The sequence below is a fragment of the Triturus cristatus genome, chromosome 4_1, assembly GCF_964204655.1.
Source record: "Triturus cristatus chromosome 4_1, aTriCri1.1, whole genome shotgun sequence".
Lineage (NCBI taxonomy): Eukaryota > Metazoa > Chordata > Amphibia > Caudata > Salamandridae > Triturus > Triturus cristatus.
Window position 1 is genome coordinate 359,080,408 of NC_140585.1, and position 13,570 is coordinate 359,093,977.

The window sequence follows — 13,570 nt, forward strand, 5'->3', positions numbered from 1 at the left end:
TCTAGTAATATTGTACATGCGACTTGTTCACGGCTGCACACTGTCTAATTATCAGTATTTAGGGTATGACGATAATTCCGGGTCATACAGTCATGCGACGGGGGGGGGCCTGGTCCTTATAAGGTAAACGATTTCGATTGGTGGCTGTGCTCAGTATAACAGCAAAGATCCCATCTCCGAGTAGTGGAGAGTATGTCCGTGATATGAAACTGCCCCCATCCGCGTCTGGCTCCAATTCGAATTGAAGAAAGCTACAAGAAAGAAACGGAGATTCACTTATTGTGTTACAATTCTTACTTGATGTAATAATCTATGTAAACTTTATTTCTACGTGTGCTTGGGTACCCCAACTCTTGACTTTTGTTGCTCTGGCCACAAATCTTTTAGGGAGGCTAGTGGTTCTCCCCTACCCTCTAGCACCGTTACTGATTTAGAACTTCACGAATACCGGGTGTACTCACCACAAGCGCCTATTATCTATTATAAATACCACTGCCCAGCTCAAAAAAACTACACCCAATCACTCACCCATACAACTATTCAGATACTATAACTCATGCCTCCGCAATGCGCTGCTTATGACCGCACATATTACATCACTCATGACATGGTCAGTGACATCACTGATGACATCACTAATAATATCATACAGTGACTGTGAGTGTTTTTAAAAAGTGTATAAGTGTTAAATATATATACCAAGGTGTATTGGTGAACCAGTGGGTGTATGAGTGTCTGTATGGATGATTCAGTGGCTGTGTGACTGACTGTATAAGTGCATAATTAGGTGTCTCAGTGAATGTACAGATGAGTGACTGGTTGTGTGAATGTCTGTATCAGTCAGTCAGTTGTTGTCAAAGTGGCTATATTGGTGTGTGAGTAGGTGGGTGAGTGAGTGGCTGTGTGACTGAGTGATGGGTCATCCGAGTACCTGTATCGGTGTGAGTGATGTGTGATGGGCTGTTTTGTTGAACAAAGCAAAACCAAAGGGGATGATGGACAGAGTGTTGAACATTGCAAGCACTGACCCCCAGTCAACTGATCTGGGTTTAATCCATCATCATTCTTTAGCTCACTCCGCCACCCCAGTTCAGACATGGCCATATGCAAATCAGTCTGACCCTGTGCCTCATGGGAACAGTCCAGGCCGAACTGCTAAGCCATGTCTTCCCTGGACCGGAAACAAGCATCCTGGGCACAGGGTCAAGCCTGATTTGCATATGGCTGGGTTCAAACTGGAACGGCATGGTGAGCAAAAAAACGATGGATTTAGGCCCAGATCTCTGTACTGGGGTGAATGTATGACATTGTTCTACATTCTGTCCATCAACTGTTGTCTTTGCATTTGTCACCCCGAGTGGGAAGGGTATGCCCAGACGTCTGTTCCGTGCTCTCCATGCCACTGGAATCAAGCTATCCTGGCTGAAGAGGGGTGAAACCCCGAAACCGGTCCTAGGATGCTTGTTTCCAGTCCAGGGAGGACCTGGCTTGGCAGTTCGGGCTGGGCTGTTCCCATGAGGCACAGGGTCAAGACTGATTTGCATATGGCTGGGTTCAAACTGGAACGACATAGTGAGCAAAAAAACGATGGATTTAGGCCCAGATCTCTGAACTGGGGTGAATGTATGATATTGTTCTACATTCTGTCCGTCAACTGTTGCTTTTGCATATGTAAATTGAATATGGTCATCATACCTATTCAGCTGTTCAATTTTATGTTCTAGATGCTTCTTGGTGTTGGTCCATAACATGAAAATGTCGTCGATATACCTGCAATACAATCCATTGTGAGTATAACTTTTTAGCAGTTCACACGACGGTGGAGGGTTCTCTCTTTATCACAGTTTGTATGATTTTTTTACCATGGGTCACAAAAAATATATATAATATTTTGACAAAGAGTTTATTCGTCTTTACCTATATGGTATGATGCTCCCACAGTTTATATTTCTCAGTTTATATTTCTCTCTGCACAGAAACATTCTAAAATTACATTTTGTCTACTTTTATAGAATCAAGGTCCATGAGGAAGGGCCATTTCAGGCCTGAAATGCATTGGGCACATTGAAACTGTTTGGATTGAGTCCCCGGAATGTTCAAATTCTGTTTATGTTGATGGAATGAATTCAGGGGCATAACACAGACCCCCGCATCCCCTGCAGTGCGGGGGGACCCAAGCTCCAGGGGGCCCCCTCAGCACTGCACTTCAGCCGGGCAGCTCCTAATAGAGCCACGTACCTTGCAGTGGGGCCCCCTCAATCATCGTTACGCCACTGAATGTATTCTTTCATCATATTTTGTACTTTTGACGAAATGTTCAACAGTAAAAAAAGCTGTAATGTTGTAAATACATACCAATTGATTTTGAGTGATATGATTGGTTTTGGATTTATCAGTTGATTGAGTTTATTCATAAAACTTTTTGAAAAAAAAATTGCGATGAAAATTCCACCATAGCAACAGTGCACAGAGGTTTTGAGTCTCAGTGACTCAAGGTATGTTGGTTCAAGTCTAGGCACACTTTAGACAACACGTGCCACCCACTGTAGCACGCTGTGTTTTTAAATAGGTAAAGTTTATTAAGTTGGAATATAAAAGGAAAAAGTGGAGTGCTTCTCCGTTTGTTTGTATGATGCAGTTGTACCTTGGGGTGTATTTAGCCATTGAATCACTTGTTATAATTTTATGAGAGGCATGTTCAATGTTTTCTTATATGTCTTTGATGGAGGATGTAATTTACTCTGGCCATTCACGTGCAATAGCCAGCCCACTTGGGAGGGACGAGAGTCATGCTCTATGTTAACATGATTGTCTCTGATGGAGGATGTTATAGATATTGACCATTCATGTGCGATAGCCTGCCCACTTGGGATGTTTCTTTCTTTCTCCCACTAATTTGAGCACACCGGGGGACATCCATGCAAGATGTCAGCAACACAAACCTCTTCTTCCACTTCTATCCTTCCTTTGCTCTATGGCAGCACTCGCTTCTCCCTGGGATAGTCACACGGCATGCGACGGCTCATCGACACTGAGGCAGTTGGCCTGCATTGGGGGGAGATGCCTACTGCTGTTCTACAGCCGGCCTACGTGGGCATGATGTTTCCCTTATTCCTGCCAAGAGCTGCATGTATTGATTCGCATATACAGGTGGGTCTTTCCACTCTCTGATGCATGTTTTACATCATTACCCAATGAATGTCTGTCATCGTTACATCAATTATTTCCATTCATATTTTATATTTTTATTTTGCATGTGCACCAGGCACAGGTAATTCATTGTTGTGCTTTCTAACACTCTGTAATACACTATACATATGCTGAGTGTGACCTTTTAATGTGTTACTCCATTACTTTCACCCCATTTTAATATGGCAGCTACATTTCTGTGAGTATAGAACACTGTGAAATTTTTGTTGTCCATTGTTGATGTCTTTCTGTGCACCTATGTATTGATACTCACCATGGGTGTGATCCCATGTGATCAAGACTGCCTCGCAATCAAAAGACATAGTGGTGTTTGGGTTTTGCGACTTTGACCGGGTCCTGAGTGTGCATGTATATATATATATATATATATATATATATATATATATATATATTATCTACTGGCGGTCGCCAGTAGATAGTTATAGTTAGGACCGTGTTTCCATAGGAAATCTGAAAATTCTATTTTGAATAACTTTGGCGCCGGTTAATGGATCCTCGCGAAATTTTTAAAACTAATGGGGCGCTCCGCTCAGCTCCTACCCTGGAAGTCTCGGGGTGATTTGTCAAGCGGGGGCTGAGAAAAAAGGGGGGTCCCAAAATGCGTTTTCCCCATGCATTTTCCCATAGGACCTTTAGTCGAAGGTACAGCCCGAACGGCTGAACAGAATTACTTGAAATTTGGCAAAGAGGTAGTCCTCAGGTCAGGGATGTGCCTTTTGCCTATATGGTGTCAATCTGTTCAGTAGTTCCTGAGAAAATTGCAGTTAAAAGTACATAAATATCTATAGGCGAACACGGTGCACGCACCGTGCGCGCACCGTGCGCGCACGGTGCCGTGCGCAAGCGTAATTCTGATTGGTGGTTACATGTCAGTCAACATTCGAATCGGTCAAAATCAGGAAGTGTTGTCCGCCATTTTGTGTGTGACTGTGAAAGAAAGGTGGAGAACGTGAAAAGGGGGCAGGGTTCCTGACCCCCTAGCTTTTGTCAGGGGGTCCCTGAAGGACCATGAAGGGTGAAAAAAACATTTTAATTTTTTTTTAAAAATCACGGGGTGCGCGCTCGGCGGAAAAAAAATCATAAAAAAATAGAATTAAAAATCACATTTAAGTGTTTAGATGTTAGGTGGCTCTAAAAAGAGCCGTTGTGTTAATTGAGGAACAGAGGAACAAAAAAATGACAAAAATTATAGGGTGCCACACGTGTGCTGCTGTATCTTGCTCTCTATTAGGGGAATGCTGGTGTCCCCATAAGAGAGAAGAGCATTGCACACATTGCACCGTATATGCACCCTCTTAAACAGAGGGTGTATATCCAGAGGAACAGAAGCAGGTGAAGCTGCCGCCGCAGATGAAGTGCTCGGCTGAGCTGCCGATGATGTGCTCGGCTGAGCTGCTGCGGATGTGCTCGGCTGAGCTGCTGGAGGGTTTTCTCTAGCAGCTCGAGCATAAGCCACAGGATGTACATCTCTAACGTGCCTGATCATAGTGAAGATACTAAAAGAGTATTTCTTTTTAGGATCTCCTCTTGATAAGACACCATTACAAATAGTGCAGGTGACTTTTGGAGCATTCACCTTCTTCTGCCCCTCTGGAAAAGTGAAAAATTGCCATATAAAAGAGTTTTTCTGTTTCCTCTGTCTCTGTGGCACAATGGTCTCCTGCTCACTCCCAGGAGATGACTGCTGCTCTGCCATTCTCAAGTATTGGAGTACTGGAAAAGCTGCTCAGCTCCTTCTCCCAGGGAATCAGAAGTAATAATGAGGTGAGTGGGTGTGGTGTTGGAAGTTTCTGGATCTGAAACTACTATAAACCAATGAAAAGTGTTGTTTCTTAATCACATGACCTGAAACTACTATAAACCAATGAAAAGTGTTGTTTCTAAATCACATGACTTGCCGTGCGCGCACGGAGCACGCGCGCATGCATGCGTGTACGCGCACGGAGCACGCACGCATGCGCGTACAGAGCACGCGCGCATGCGCACACGGAGCACGTACGCATGCGTGCACCGTGCGTGATCAAAAACACTTAAAAAAAAAATTAAAAGTGTTTATAAGTTTATAGAAGATATTAACTATGCTGTTCAACTCTATCCAAATTAAAAAAAAAAAACTGAGCCATTCCATATTACAGGATAAAGTTAATCTATAACTATATATATAGGTAGCTTATTGTAAAATAAATATTTAAAAAATATAATAATACATTCATAAATTAGCATTTAAAAAACCTTGCAAATTCACTTAAAAACCATAGGTTTCACACACGTTATAGTTAGGAATTAGCATTTAAAAAATCTTGCAAATTCACTGAAAAAACCATAGGTTTCACACATGTTATAGTTAGCTGGACATTTCACTCGTAAAAAACCAATGAAATTCCCCCGTTATAGTTAGTTCAGCTAACTATAACTCGCGCGCCCGCAATCCACTGCTGATGACGTCACATATTACATCACTCATGACATGGTCAGTGACATCACTCATGACATCACTGATGACATCTCAAATGACATCACTGACAAAAAGTACCATGTCGTCTGCATATAAGGATATGCCGACTGGGCAGAGATTAAAATTAAGCGATGTTGCATGCACAAACTTACCATCTGACTCGGCAACCCATGCAGGGAGACATTGGGTGGCGACAGGACTGGCGTGGCTGGTGCCTTCGGCTCCCAGACAACATTGAGACTGAACATGGAATCGGCCTATTGATGCCTGGTATAATCACATCATCAATGGAAAAGCCAATCTGTCACCAGAACTCCGAGGTGACTGCCGCCTCTCCATTGGCCCCGGATTCAGCCAATCAACATGCTGAATATATTTAAATGGACTATTAATGCCGTGCAGGTTTGCTGTGGTTCTTAAACGCACTGAAGAAGGCTTCTGCGCCAATAAAGCCATTTCAGAAAGAATCCCATGAGTGCACCTACGTCTTTTTCTCAAGTTGTTGTGAAACAAGCCGATCTCACATCCGCTGAAGATTGCACCCGTTGTGAGTTCGGCAGTACCTGTGGGAACTTGTCATTGGATGAATTTCAAATCTGCCTGAACTACTCTGCTAGATGCCGCCGACCATTGAAGGTCGTGAATTATAGAATTTAGGGTTGCCCAGCAAATTAACGGACACCTGGGGTAAACTACTACGCACAATCCAGCGCAAACGAGGGATGTTGCTTGCACAGACTTACCATCTGATGCAGCCGCCCATGCAAGGAGACATTGGGTGGTGGCAGGACTGGCGTGGCTAGTGCCTTCGGCTCCCAGACATCATCAGGACTGAACATGGAATCAGCTTATTGAGGCCTGGAATAGACACAACATTACCGGGAAAGCCGATACGTCAAAGGAACTCCAGGGTGACTGCCACCTCCCCTTTGGCCCCGGATTCAGCCAATCAAAATGCTGAATATATTTTAATGGACTTTTACCGCTGTGCAGGCTTGCTATGGTTTTTAAACGCACTGAAGAAGGCAATGTGCTGAAATGTGTCTGTGCTAATAAAGCCATTTGAGCAAGCATCCCATTAGTGCACCTATGGTTTTTTTAGGTCTCGCCTGAGCCAGCGCATGCGCTGCCTCAGGCGAGACATTTAGTAAGTGGGTTTTCAAAGTGCTACCCACCGGCTTTTGCTGGCCTAAAGCTTGCGTTCACGCGAGCGTGAACGTGCACGTGCACAGCTGCCAGCTTTCATCGTCCGAGGAGCCATCTGGAGCATGATTACTTTCACTTTTGGCGGTGCTGTGCGCGCACCACTCGCGTGTTTGCCGGCGCGCGCACTCCCCTGCTTTCACTTTTGCCGTCTTTTTTTTTAACTGCGCGCGCGCGCACCCCTGCTTTCCCTTTTGACGTCTTTTTTTTTTATTTCTTGCTCTTCAAATGCAAAGCACCTTGAAGAGATCTTGTTATTTTTTTATTTTGAGCACTCACATAGTCACACTTGGCTCTAGGAGTAGCTCACCTTCTATTCAACGTGTAGTGCATAAGAATAGTTCACTTCCAGCTGCTGTGGTATGTGAGTGTTCTCACAGTTGCAAGAGGAGCTGCAAATGCTAAATGCGGCCTCCTCTTTACACAAAAGGGCAACGTTGTTGCAGTGACAGACCCTGGTGGCAGGCAGGGTGAAAACAGTGACCAATGAAATCTGTACCCGTTTCACTCTACCAATGTGAATAACTGAGCACAACCTGCGCACACATTTACCACCGGCTTTAGTCTGACAGACGAGCTCATAACGCACACTAAATCACTCAATCGCAGCTAATCACTGCTATTATTCATAGCTTTGTAGCCATGAAAAATGCTTCTGGTTACTTTTTTTGTAAAAGTTGAACATTCTCATACTTTATGATAGCAAACGGATTTCTATTGCAAGTCCTTGTCTGCTCTCCCTATGCCCTGTACCTTCTCCCTTAGGCTAAGTGAAATGTATCCCGTATCGATCACCACACCTTCCGTTTCTTCCCTACATGTACCCTTTGCTCCCTCCAATCTTCCTTTACTATGAATCTCTACTTGTTCCTCACTTGTCTCTTAGTTTCACAAGTCTTGAGGGGTCATTTATTTTTCCTTTACTCCTTTCCAGAGGTTGACACTTAAAAGAAACTTTGGAAATGAATAGCATTTGTGTCCCCTCGTTAGGTCTGTCCTTGGCCCTTCAGAAGTCTTACCAGAGGTGCCATAACCTGTATGGGCATGCAGTCTGAGCACAGAGGAGACCTTGGCTGCGAATGTTGTAGATCCTTTATCCAGGTCGTCTCTCTAGTAATACTCCTTCCCCATATGAAACTGGGTAAAAGGGCCACTCATTTGTTTAGTTCTTGATCTTCCAAGGGGGATACCACTTGGAGAATAGTCAGCGGCCTAGGAGCGCCTTGACTCCACAGATCTCCCCTCCTCTGCCTGCAGTGGCTGGTGAGGCCGTGGCATGCTGAGGGAGGCACTCACACGGACAAAGAGGAGTCTGGTCGGCTCTCAGTCAACTCTACATTTAGATACATGTCAATAGATGTTTCCTTTCTCTCGGTGCTTTGAATACGGACTCTTGACAACACATGTTCTGCTTCTAGGATAAATGCTACTAAAAAAGCACAAATGTTCAGTTTGGAAGCGTTGGGATTTTCTGAGGACTCATTAACCGGTGGACACTTTTGCACGCCGCCGCCGTACCCTCCTGACACACCAGGTGTGATCTACAGAATGCGCCAATGATGTCTTTGTTGTATGATACTTCTCACCGCTTATTTCTCAGTTTATGAAGGGGTTCCGGAACGTGTTCCAGTGCGCGCTACCGGAGGCTATAGCGCTAGAGTCCTGTGGCGACAGGGGCTCGAGGTCAGGCTGGGTCAACGGTGTGCCCCGTGCCCCTTGACCTCTGTAGCTGGAGTTAGAATTCTGGGATTGATCAAGGTTAACCGATCACTGGCTTTGTTTCTGATTAGGATAGCACAGGGTTCCTGTATTATTGAATTATGTTATTGTGCATCTGTGTCGATTTTCGTATAATTAAAGATTTGCCGCATTTGCCACCTAACCCACTATCTGCTGCATTATCTGCTGCATTATAACAACAACACAATTGTTTCTAGCTCAAACGGTTTAAAAATGCGACAACACGTTTTGCAGCACAATGGAAGGACCTTTGCAAGGCTGGACTGGTCAATTTCCTGTGGCATATTGATATATTTGAGTGTTAAATTTGTACTAAAGTAATGTAACCAAGGCCCAGAAAGTGTTACCAAGTTTAACAAGCACTTGCAATGCAATAGGTCTCGCATTTACGCGAGTTTAAGCTATTGGCATTGTAAATGGCAATGTCTTTTCTTTATCGTTTAAAAACCAAAACATAAAAAAGGGATTGTTAATTTACAATGCCAATAGCTCAAACTTGCGTAAATGCGAGACCTATTGCATTGCAAATACTTCTCTCAAGTTGTGAAACAAGCGGATCCCACATCTGCTCAAGATTGCACCCCTTTTGAGTTCGGCAGTACCTGTGGGAACTTGTCATTGGATATATATATACATATATGTGTATATATATATATGTTTGTGTGTGTGTGGGTGTGTGGGTGTGGGTGGGTGTGTGCGTGTGTGTGCGCGTGTGTATGTGTGTATATGTATGTATATGTGTATATATGTATATGCAACAACATTTCTGGCAGTATTTCTTTTTATCCACTGAGCTACAAACAACATTATTTGTGAAGTCATCAAATAATGTAGCATGTTATGTGACAAATGTGGTAAACCTGTATATCTGCAGTAAATGCTGCAGCCCTAGAATTTTATAAACACACTGACACTTACCACTGTCCATGTTTTATCCACAGTACTTACAAATAGTGCCCATTGTTATTTGCACTTTGAAGAAAACAGCTTTTTTAAAGCTAATTACCACAAAATCTATGTGATGTAAAAAATGCATAATGTCTTCTAATATCACCATCTCTTTGTAACGGTGACATTTGTACACCACTTAATATATGTCCTTGTGGTTTATGATGTTCAGCAAAAGCACTTAATGTCAATATATCACCACATTACATGGTTACCCATTATATATAGAATGTTTAGATGCTTTCATAGCACAACATGCAGTTGTAAAAAATATATTTGGAAAATATGTAATAGTTCTGTGCAAAATATGGGTTTGATCATCATAATATTAGCCCCTAAACCCAACTGCAGAGCTGAAAGATTATCAGGGATGCTAGGAATATGTGGCATGGAGGACCAAGTGATGTGGCAAAAAAGGGGAACTATGCAGAACATTCTCTCGGAGATAGATTTTCATCTATTTTAGCTAACGTTTTGTTGAATCTACAAATTATGTGGCAAATTTGAGTGACAAATATATATATGATGACATTGTGAGAAGTAGTCCATTAATGGTTCCCAAAAAAAACCAGCCTGGAAAAAAGTACAGTTTCAAAAAATATAACAAGTGCAAATCATGCCAAAATGGTCTAAATGTGAGAAATTTCAATTCACCATTATATATATATTGTTAATCAAAAAAATCTATTATTGGACATATTGTTAAGGCTATTGACAAAAAATCTTAAATGAATTGTTGACCTTGAACAGAGAGCATAAATTATGATGTACAATTTTAGTCATACACTTAAACACACGGCTGATAAGTTATCAAGACAGTTTATTAATTTCTGGCAATGTTAAGCAAAGAAGTCTCTATGTGTGCTTTAAACTTCAATTATGTTCATTTGTGTTTCATTTTCTTATACTATCTATGAACGCTTTGGTGAATGGATTATGGAGTTGCAATTACAAGTATGGTGATTGAATGTAGTATGTCATCTATGCTTATGATGACTCATGCCCTTTAAAAGCAATGTTCCAAAATGGAGCTCCATTGTGTGAGCCAGTCTGCGTCAGCACCTGAAACGCATTACGGTAGAGCATTGAGTAAGTAAATTAGAATTAATACTACAACTTCGGTGTGTTGACAGCATATTTCTGAGACAGAGGAGGAGAGTTGGAGACTTATATAGAGTGAGCTGACTCCGCTACATGCAGAAGCCACGTTCGATCAGGAGCCAGCTGCGTTCAGCTACTTAGGTCAATCAATGATGTCATTGGAGATGTCATAAGTGATGCCATAGAACATGTCATGAGCAATGTTCCCTCTGTGTGCGGCAGTGTAAGGTCTCTGTGCGCTGCAGCCCAGGCTATGTGCGCCAGGAACCCGTCTGGTCGTTTGGGTGCTGCGACAAATATCAAGAGCAGATTGTGTGGGCATTCATGTTATTCGCAGTGTCAGTCATGCGCTGCAATTAACATGAATACTTTCTCAGAGGCACACAATATGCCCCGCACAGAGACGCCTTAGCACTCGTGGCGGCCTGTGCGACAATGTTTGTTGGCGCCCCCCAATGACCACCTCTGCCAGTGATTCCATTACTATTACCCTTCAACAGTGCCCCTCAAGTCTCCATTACCATACTCTCTGAAATGCATTTAATTATGTTTATAGCGCCGCTCATACCAGTGTAGGGTGTCAGAGCACTTTACATCACACACACATTACACAGAGACAATCAATCACACATCTGTAAATCAGTGTACAGCAAATGTTACATCAGACAGAGGAATGCAAGGTGTAGGAGTCACATGTCATCCATACTGGTAGACTGTATATCCAACCTATAAATAAGGAGCATGTAATTTATCTATCTTTCGTTAATGATCAATGTCCGTGCTGTATGCTCTTCCTCCAAACAAAGAAGATCTTAAGGGAGTCTTGTTGGTAGATATAACAGTTTCAATTTTTATTCAATCCACCAAGCGTTAAAAGTACAAATTTAAAACAATCCAGTCAGTAGTCAAATTAAATCAGACGTACAAATTCAAAATAATCCAGCCAGTAGTCAAAGTAAATGAGCCGACGCGTTTCGTTCAGTGCTGACATCATCATGGCTCGTAACATTGTATGCCCATTCTGGTACATTCACTGTACACTTGTATAACAATAAAATACAACAACAACACTTGTATACACTAAAGTGAATGTACCAGGATGGGCATACGATGTTATGAATTGTTTAGATAATATACATGAAAAGAAAGAAATTATTTTTCACATGTGATTATGAGCCCCCGATGCTTGTTTTTACTGCCCTAGCATCTTGTTTGCACACCCCTGCAGGCCAGGGTGTTTGAACTTTTGTGCAGCACAGTTCTGAAACATTCCCCAAGTCCCGCGCTGTGCGTAGTATCCTGCTGCACAGCTTCTGTGTGTTCGAGCTGTGTCCGTGTGCACATTTATAATCCATTTACACCTATTTTTTTGCTCAGTTCCTCTACTGTGCCCGTATGCTCGATTCGCCCCTCTCCCCCGCTAAGGCCCCGTCTCGTATGTCCAGTCTATGTGTATCCGAGCCCTTTCTCATGCTCCACATATGCCCAATCTCACCCTGGCGTCATGCGTGTACGGCCTCTGCGAGCCTCTGATCTATCTGATGCGTCTCGTGTGTGCCTAGTTCATTTATATCGGCATTTGGGAATTACATCCTCCTGCACCCACCGTTCACCGAACCCACACACACGCCATGGCCTGTTTATATACATGACAGAAGGCATCAACTTACATGCTTCAACGCCTCCTCAGGGGTAGTGAGCACTATATAAATGCAATTACAATACAATACATGCTGCCAACACCAAGCTCGCCATGTGCTCGCCCTTACCCCAAGGGAGCAAACGGGCTGCTTCTGACAGAATACCTCTTCCATACCTTTGAAAACATTCTTAAGCAAAGGTAAAGAGCTACAACCCCCATACTACACTGAGGCGGCCATTTAAATCACTGGAATGAAAGCAAGATGCTGACACAGGAGATCTGGCTAAACTACCTACACCAGAGCTCGAACGTTTACCAAGCATTGGCAGTCTGGGGTGGGGTGAGGAAACCAAGTAGGGCTGCACTGTAGAACAGTGCAGAGTGCAGTACACACAAAAATGCCTTCCCCTATCACCCCTTGGAGCTTTCTAGCCATGCATACGCCTGCTCTGAAACTGTTTAAATAAACCTCTTCGTGATCTGTCAGAGCCCAATGGAGCGGGCATATTTTTATTCTACTACAGCTGTCAGGCTCCTCTCACGCCTGCCACCCTCCTCCCAGGAGCTGTCCGCCACTTCTAGGAGCTGCCGTACTCTGCACCGTGGGCAGAGCTGGAAGACAAAGGAAAAAAAAAACACCCCTGCAGGCCAGTGTTTCTTGTAGCAGTAGCAGGCAGTGATTCTGAAAGCACACGTGTGCTTGTAGACTTGCATTTCTTTTGGTGATAGAGCAGGCCAGATTGTGTGCTGCGCTCTATTACTGAAAGAAATGCAGCAAGTCAACAAGCACACATGTGCTTTCAGAATCCCTTGAAAGCAAACGTCGTGGTCCTTTAATATTGCTGCCTTCATTTGTTAAAAGGGCACGGCTGCCTTTGTTAAAGTAATCATGCTAATTGCAGCGCATGATGGGCGCTGCGAATAACATGAATACCTTCAAAAATGCATAAAATCTGTCCTGCAGCCACGCCCTTCTAACAAAAGAAATGCAGTAAGTGCAGGAGGCACTTGCTGCTGAACTCACCTGTGTGCGCTTCAAACGGCACACTGCGCGATCGAGGTGAGATAGGTGCATGCGCGCCTAGGCATGCACCTTTGAGGGAACAGTGGTCATGAGTAATGTCATACGTGAGGTCATAAGCAGTGGATGGCACTCACGGTTTGTCTGAAATGCACTTTATTATATGCAGACGGGTTTCATCCATTCGCTTTCCTCAGTGTAGTAGATGTAGAAGGCGAGTCCCATCCTCACAATTATGGAAGCACCCACC